This window comes from Anas platyrhynchos, chromosome 32, assembly GCF_047663525.1.
Source record: "Anas platyrhynchos isolate ZD024472 breed Pekin duck chromosome 32, IASCAAS_PekinDuck_T2T, whole genome shotgun sequence".
Lineage (NCBI taxonomy): Eukaryota > Metazoa > Chordata > Aves > Anseriformes > Anatidae > Anas > Anas platyrhynchos.
In genome coordinates this window covers 4,484,762-4,492,540 of record NC_092619.1, presented here as the reverse complement: position 1 = coordinate 4,492,540, position 7,779 = coordinate 4,484,762, and positions in this window count along the sequence as shown.

Here is a 7,779-nt window from a genome sequence, read left to right as displayed (position 1 = left end):
TTGGTCTCTGACAGGTCACAATGCAAAAATGAGCCATTCCCTCCTGAACTGAAGCAGGAGCAGATCCTTGTGGGGAGCAATTCTTTGGGCCTATTCTTGACAGTTTTTTTTTGTGGAAGGAAGTCCCAGCCTTCAGGCATTCCACTGGGGTAATTCTGTTTTATTACTGAGATGTCATGAGAGAGTCTTCACTGACTCACAGTGTTAAATGCACATCTATATGGCCTGCTAATGGGACAGAACAAGTTTATGCGTTCACAGCAGTAGGGGGAATCCAAATATTTATGTACAAATGCAAGGAACAGAAGCAGTAATAATGACCCACCCCCCCAAAAAAATAATAATTAATAATAATAATAATGAGTATGAAGACAACACAAGCTTGGAAGAGGATGTACTTGTATTCATTATTGGAGAGGAAGAGATCTTTATAAGTACTGTAAAACATTCCCCAAATCTGTCTCCTAACTGCACACTTGAGCTCCTTGTTTTGCATGCTGTAGATGAGGGGGTTCAGAGCTGGGGGCACCATGGAGTACAAAACTGCCAGCAAAAGGTTGAGGAATGGAGAAGAGATGGAGGGGGGCTTCAGGTAGGTAAACATGTCAGTGCTGGAAAAGATGGAGACAACAGCCAGGTGAGGGAGGCATGTGGAAAAGGCTTTGTGCCGGCCCTGCTGCGAGGGGATCCTGAGCACTGCTCTGATATACTGCATGTATGAGAAAAGAATGAAAACAAAACAGCTGAGTACTAAACAGACACTAACCACAAGAAGCCCAGCTTCTCTGAGGTAGGCATCTGAACAGGAGAGCTTGAGGATCTGGGAAATTTCACAGAAGAATTGGCCCAGGGCATTGCCTTGGCAGAGGGGCAGTGAAAATGTACTGGCCGTGTGCAGCACAGCATAGAGAAAAGTACTGCCCCAGGCAGCTGCTATCACATTGACACAAGTTCTGTTGGCCATTATTGTCCCATAGTGCAGGGGTCTGCAGATGGCAATGTAGCGGTCATAGGCCATGATGGTGAGAAGACTTCTCTGCTGTGACAAAGAAAATAAAAAAAAAAGACTTGGGTAGCACAGCCTGCATAGGAAATGGTTGTGGTATCCCACAGGGAATTGGCCATAGCTTTGGGAACAGTGGTGGTAATAGTGCCAAGGTCAAGGAGGGCGAGGTTGAGGAGGAAGAAGTACATGGGGGTGTGGAGTCGGTGGTCACAGGCTATAGCTGTGAGGATGAGGCCGTTGCCCAGGAGGGCAGCCAGGTAGATGCCCAGGAAGAGCCCAAAGTGCAGGAGCTGCAGCTCGTGTGTGTCTGCCAATGGCGGGAGGAGGAACTTGGTGGGGAAGCTCCTGTTGGACATTTGCTGTCTCAGGTCATGGTTGGCTATCCATGGAGGAAAAAGACAGAGGCAAGTTAGAGAGACATTCTGAGCATAATTCACACCCTCTCCCACAGAAATTACCCTTCCATGAGTTGAATGAGGAATGAGTCAACTCATTCTCCAACCCTCCCAACTGGATGACAGCGTGTCTGACAGTTTAAAATGAAGCTTGGGCTCCTTGTTCCCAAAAAGATGTCCTCAGGGCAGGGCCCAGCAATCCATGTCAGAACAGAAGTTTACACCCACCTGCACTCCTGACAAAGAGATTAAGAGACCACCACACAGGAGGACAAATAAGAAACAATACCACAATGCTCCAACCTGCTGACACAGAGAAAGGCAGATGGGCATGTAGGGAAGCCTTCAGTTTACAAAGCTTGCATGCCACATTTGGAAGTGACACTGCAGGGCAGGTACTCTTAGCCTCATCATTGTGTATCACCTTGCAAGACACAGGCTTCTCTCTTCTTCTGGAGGTCCAGCTGAGGAGGAGGGGGCTCATGCCCTAAAGCCCCTGAGGGCAGAGGCTGTGCTGGGTGGCAGAGGAGAGCAGGGGGTTGATGCAGAGAAGGGGCCTGCATTGTAGGCCTGACAGGGAGTATCTGAATCCTCCCTCCCTTGGCATTTCAGGCAGCAGCTCCCTCTCCCTCCCTGCCCACCAGGTCAGGGAGCTGTCTCCTTGAGCTGTCTCTGCTGGCAGCTGCTTCTTTATCCCCACATCTCCTCCCTGCCATTGTTCACAGACCCCATCCCACCTGCTGTGTGCTCAGCTCTGTCTTGCAGACACCACCTGTCCCTGTATATCTCCAATATTCAACAGGAATATCTCCATGTGTTCAGTGGTTATGGAGTAGCTCGTACCTAGCTAGAGCTAAGAAGAACTGTTACAAACATCCATCTTGCTTTCCCACCTTGCTCACCCCTTGACATTTCCATGCTTTCACTGATTTCTGTACCCTCTCCAGCTGTGCCCTGAAACACCATGTCATGAAAGGATAACAGATTCCCTCCAGGTCACCTCTGACAATTTTCCACATCCCTTCCACTATCTTATCTTCTCTTTCAAGCCTTATCTCCAGCACCCAAGCTTTCCTTTGAGGCAGGTTTTCTCTCACATGCTGTTTCCCATGACCAATGAAAGTTCCAACACTTCAAAAACCATTCTTTACACAGGAATCCTCACCCACCGGCTTTTCTGTGGCTTGTCGGCTGACCAGACAAAAGGAACCTCACCATGATCTTCCAGGCCATGTGGCCTTCCTGCTGGCCTTTCAATTCCTCGGAAAGACACAACCAAGCCACATGCCTATCTCTCTTCAGTCATATACTCAGGCACAAGACACTTAAAAACCCAAAACCAAGGCCAGTTCTGCATGGGCCTTTCAGGTACTTGGGCAGAGGGCATAACACAAACACCATGCCAGCCAGATGCCTTCTGCTGGCCTGTGAGAGATGCTGGGAAATGTGAGCCTAAAAGCCCATCTGGCAGCCAGGAGGCAAGGGTTGACCTGGCAGCTACTCCAGAAAGATGGGACCTCCCAGTGCCTTGCCCAGCCATACTCCTGCTGCTGGCCTCTCAGCTCCAGAGGCAGAAGTGAGCTCACAGTCCCCACCAAAGCCAATTGCTTCTGACCGGATTGAGAGTTTCTAAGGCACAATTGACACCCTATAGGAACATCCAAAACTGGCACCCTCCTTGACGCCCAGCACCTAATGCAAGAAAAGTAAGGTCGTTTTCATCCTCCAAGGCCATAAATCTCCTGATAGCCTTTCAGCTTCTCTGACAGACAGCAGACTACTATGTGCAAGCTCTGTTAGGTACTAGGTTAGAAACGACTTTGAAATAAATAGTGACACTAGCTGCATGTCTGCAGCTCCTTAGTTCCTTATGACAACTTAATTGCCACATGCATACACCAGCCATGTGCCTGAAGGTGGCACATCAGGCCCTCAGGCAGAAGTTCCCCGACACCCACCTGCACAGCCATGGGCCTCCTGCTGCCTCCTGAGATCCCGAGGCACAGCTGACCTCAGCAGAGAATCCCCACCAATCTCCTCCTTGAGCCCTATGGCCTGACCAGATCCATGTCACCTCCTCCAAGACCAAGCAATTGCTGCAGGACCTCTCAAGCCCCTCCTAGCCTCATGGGGTGAAACCACTTCAATTTTGTGATAAGAGTGCAAGAACAAGGTATGTGAGGATCAGGTGTTCAGGTTAGGGTTTAGGGATTAGATTTGCCTTCCAGGATAGGGGTTGAGCAGCATTTTAGAGGGATGCTTGTGAGTTCTGCTTTGAGTAGACAGTCAGTGTTTATGGTATGAGTTAGATCTCTGTTAGGGTTTCATTATGTTATTTGTTACGGGACGAGAGTTGGTGCTAAGGATGGCAATTTAATGTTAGTGATTAAGGGGTAGGGATTGGTAAAAGCAATAGGTTAAGATTAATGGTAACAGCTGCCATGTTTGGGGGATTAAGATAAAGGTAGGATTTGAGGTAGGTTATTAGAGCAGTGGATTCCTTCCATGGTGAAGCATAGTAATTAGGGTAGCACAAGGTTTTAACGTTCCTGGTTAGAAATATTGCCAGGACATAACATGAATATTTTCCCAGTGAGTATTGCGGCAGCATCAGCCTTACCAGAACCCCTTTTACCACTTCAAAATCTTTCCTTTATATTAGCCAAGCAAATCTTCTCTCCCCCAAATCTCCCACCTTTATTCTCCCAGATTTCCCCTGGCATCCTGAAATGTTTCACCCCGTTGGGGGTAGCTTTCTGATGGCCTTTTATGACCTCAGAGGCTCTGCCTCCTTGATGTTGGCCAGCCAGTTGGCGGGACACAAGTGACCTCACAGCTAGCATCCACAGGGCTACAAGGAGCTGTTGTGCTCAGAAGGTCTCTTCCCAGCTCACCCAGGAGCAGTGGGTGCAGGGGATGCCCTGCACAATCTCTCAGGTACTCTGCCTGCCAACCAGCTCATGCTTCAGAAGGCCTCCCACACATCAAGACTCACGTTTCCCGATGCTGCCTTTAGCAAGTCCAGGTCATACTGAAAGAAATGACCACCTCGTTAACTGGGAGTGCCACACGGCTGACACGAGCAAGTCCAGGAGGTTCATGAAGAACCTAGACGATAACTTCTTGGTGCAGGTGCTAACGGAGCCAACTAGGAAAGGTGCCCTCCTAAACCTGTTGCTAGAAAACAGAGAGGGTCTGGTGGGAGATGTGGTGATTGGTGGCCGCCTCGGTCATAGCGACCATGAAGTGGTTGCGTTCAAAATTTACGGTGACAGAAGGAAAAGTGCCACCAAAACCTCATCCCTAGATATGGGGAAAGCGGACTTCAGGCTGCTCAGGGAACTAGTCAGCAAGGTCCCCTGGGAAACTGCTCTTGAAGGCCTCGATGTCCACCAGTGCTGGTCATTCTTTAAGCGATGCCTCCTAGAAGCACAAGATCAGGCAATTCCTAAATATTGCAAGTCAGGCAGGCGGGGCAGGAGGCCGGCGTGGCTGACCAGGAACATTCTGATGGAGATTAGGCAGAAACAGAGAGTGTTTCGCTACTGGAAGGAGGGCCGGGTGTCATGGAAAGAATACAGGGATGCTGTTCGTGTTTGTAAGGAGAAAATTCGTGTGGCTAAAGCACACCTAGAGTTGAAGCTGGCTGTGTCTGTGAGAGAAAATAAAAAGTTTTTTTTTAGATATGTGAATGGAAAAAGGAGAACTAAAGAATACATAGGGCCGCTCCTTGATAGGGAAGGTCTCCTCACAGACAATGACATAGGCAAAGCAGAGACGCTTAACGCCTTCTTTGCCTCTGTCTTCAATGCCGATGATGGGCTTCGGGACCCAGGGTGCCCTGAGCTGGAGGACCGGGACGGTGGGGATGACAAACTCCCAACCGACCCTGAACGTGTGCGGGATTTGCTACTCCACCTGGATCCCTACATGTCCATGGGTCCGGATGGGATTCATCCCCGGGTGCTGAAAGAGCTGGCGGACGTCATCGTGGAACCTCTCTCAATTATTTTTCAACGATCCTGGGAATCTGGAGAGGTCCCGGTAGACTGGAAGCTGGCAAATGTTGTGCCGATTTTCAAGAAGGGTCAGAAAGAAGACCCTAGCAATTACAGGCCTGTCAGTCTCACGTCAGTGCCTGGTAAAATCATGGAGAAGATGGTTCTCGAACTTATTGAGGCGCACCTGGGGGACAAAGCAGTCATTGGTCCCAGCCAGCATGGGTTTGTGAAGGGTAGGTCCTGCCTAACTAACCTGATTTCCTTTTATGATAAGATCACCCGTATGGTGGACCAAGGGAAACCAGCTGATGTGATTTTTTTGGACTTCAGCAAGGCTTTTGACACGGTTTCCCATAGGATCCTACTGGACAAAATGTCCACCATACAGCTAAATAAAAACATCATACGATGGGTGAGCAATTGGCTAACGGGCAGGGCCCAAAGGGTTATGGTGAATGGGGCTGCGTCAGGCTGGCAGGCGGTCACCAGTGGGGTCCCTCAAGGCTCCATTTTAGGGCCGGTACTTTTCAATATTTTTATAAATGATCTGGATGTAGGAATAGAAGGTATTTTGAGCAAGTTTGCTGATGACACCAAACTTGGAGGAGTTGTGGACTCTGTTGAGGGTGGAAAGGCCTTGCAGAGGGATCTGGATAGGTTGGAGAGCTGGGCGATCACCAGCCGCATGAAGTTCAGTAAGAGCAAGTGCCGGGTCCTGCACCTGGGACGGGGAAACCCTGGCTGCACGTACAGACTGGGCGATGAGACGCTGGAGAGCAGCCTAGAAGAGAGGGATCTGGGGGTCGTGGTAGACAGCAAGTTGAATATGAGCCGGCAGTGTGCCCTGGCAGCCAGGAGGGCCAACCGTGTCCTGGGGTGCATCAAGCACGGCATCGCTAGTAGGTCAAGGGAGGTGATTGTCCCGCTCTACTCTGCGCTGGTGAGGCCTCACCTCGAGTACTGTGTGCAGTTCTGGGCACCACAGTATAAAAAGGACATGAAACTGTTGGAGAGTGTCCAGAGGAGGGCTACGAAGATGGTGAAAGGCCTGGAGGGGAAGACGTACGAGGAACGGCTGAGGGCACTGGGCCTGTTCAGCCTGGAGAAGAGGAGGCTGAGGGGAGACCTCATCGTAGTCTACAACTTCCTCTTAAGGGGGTGTCGAGAGGCAGGAGACCTTTTCTCCATTAACACCAGCGACAGGACCTGCGGGAACGGGGTTAAGCTGAGGCAGGGGAAATTTAGGCTTGACATCAGGAGGGGGTTCTTCACAGAGAGGGTGGTTGCACACTGGAACAGGCTCCCCAGGGCAGTGGTCACTGCACCGAGCCTGTCTGAATTTAAGAAGAGATTGGACTGTGCACTTAGTCACATGGTCTGAACTTTTGGGTAGACCTGTGCGGTGTCAAGAGTTGGACTTGATGATCCTTAAGGGTCCCTTCCAACTCAGGATATTCTATGATTCTATGATTCTCTTCGTGGAAAAGTGAATCAAGAACTGTATATATAGTTTAGGAAAAAGTCGAGAACTCTTCAGTGAAGGAGTTGGTGTGAAAGTCATAGAATCATAGAATCATAGAATGGCCATGTGTTGAAAAGGACCTTAAAGATCATCTAGTTTCAGCACCCATGCTCTGGGCAGAGTTGCCAGCCACTAGAGCAGCCTGCCCAGAGCCGCATCCAGCCTGGCCTTGAATGCCTCCAGAGATGGGACATCCACAGCCTCCCTGGGCAACCTGTTCCAGTGCCTCACCACCCTCTGAGTGAAAAAATTTTTCTTACTTTCTAACCTAAATCTCCCCTGCCTTAGTTTAAGGCATTCCCCCTTGTCCTATCACTATCAACACATGTAAACAGGCGTTCCCCCTCCTGTTTATATGCACCCTTTATGTACTGGAAGGCTGCAATGAGGTCTCCCCAGAGCTTTCTCTTCTCCAAGCTAAACAAGCCCAGTTTCCTCAACTTTCTGCATCAGAGAGGTACTCCAGCACTCTGATCATCTTTGTGGCCCTCCTCTGGATGCCTTCCAAGAGCTCCACATCCTTCTTGTGCTGGGGGCCCCAGGCCTGCACACAGTATTCCAGGTGGGGTCTGACAAGAGCAGAGTAGAGGGGGACAATCACCTCCCTCTCCCTGCTGGACTCCTCCTTTTTTTTTAATGCAGCCCAGGACATAGTTGGCCTTCTGGGCTGCAAGCATGCACTTCCGGCTCATGTCCATCTTCTCATCCATCAGGACCCCCATGTCCTTCTTCACAGGACTGCACTCAACTTCTTCTTCTCCAAGTCTATATGAATACCTGGGATTGCCCCAGCCCAAGTGCAACACCTTGTACTTGGCCTTTTTGAACCTCATTAGGTTCTCATGGGCCCACTTC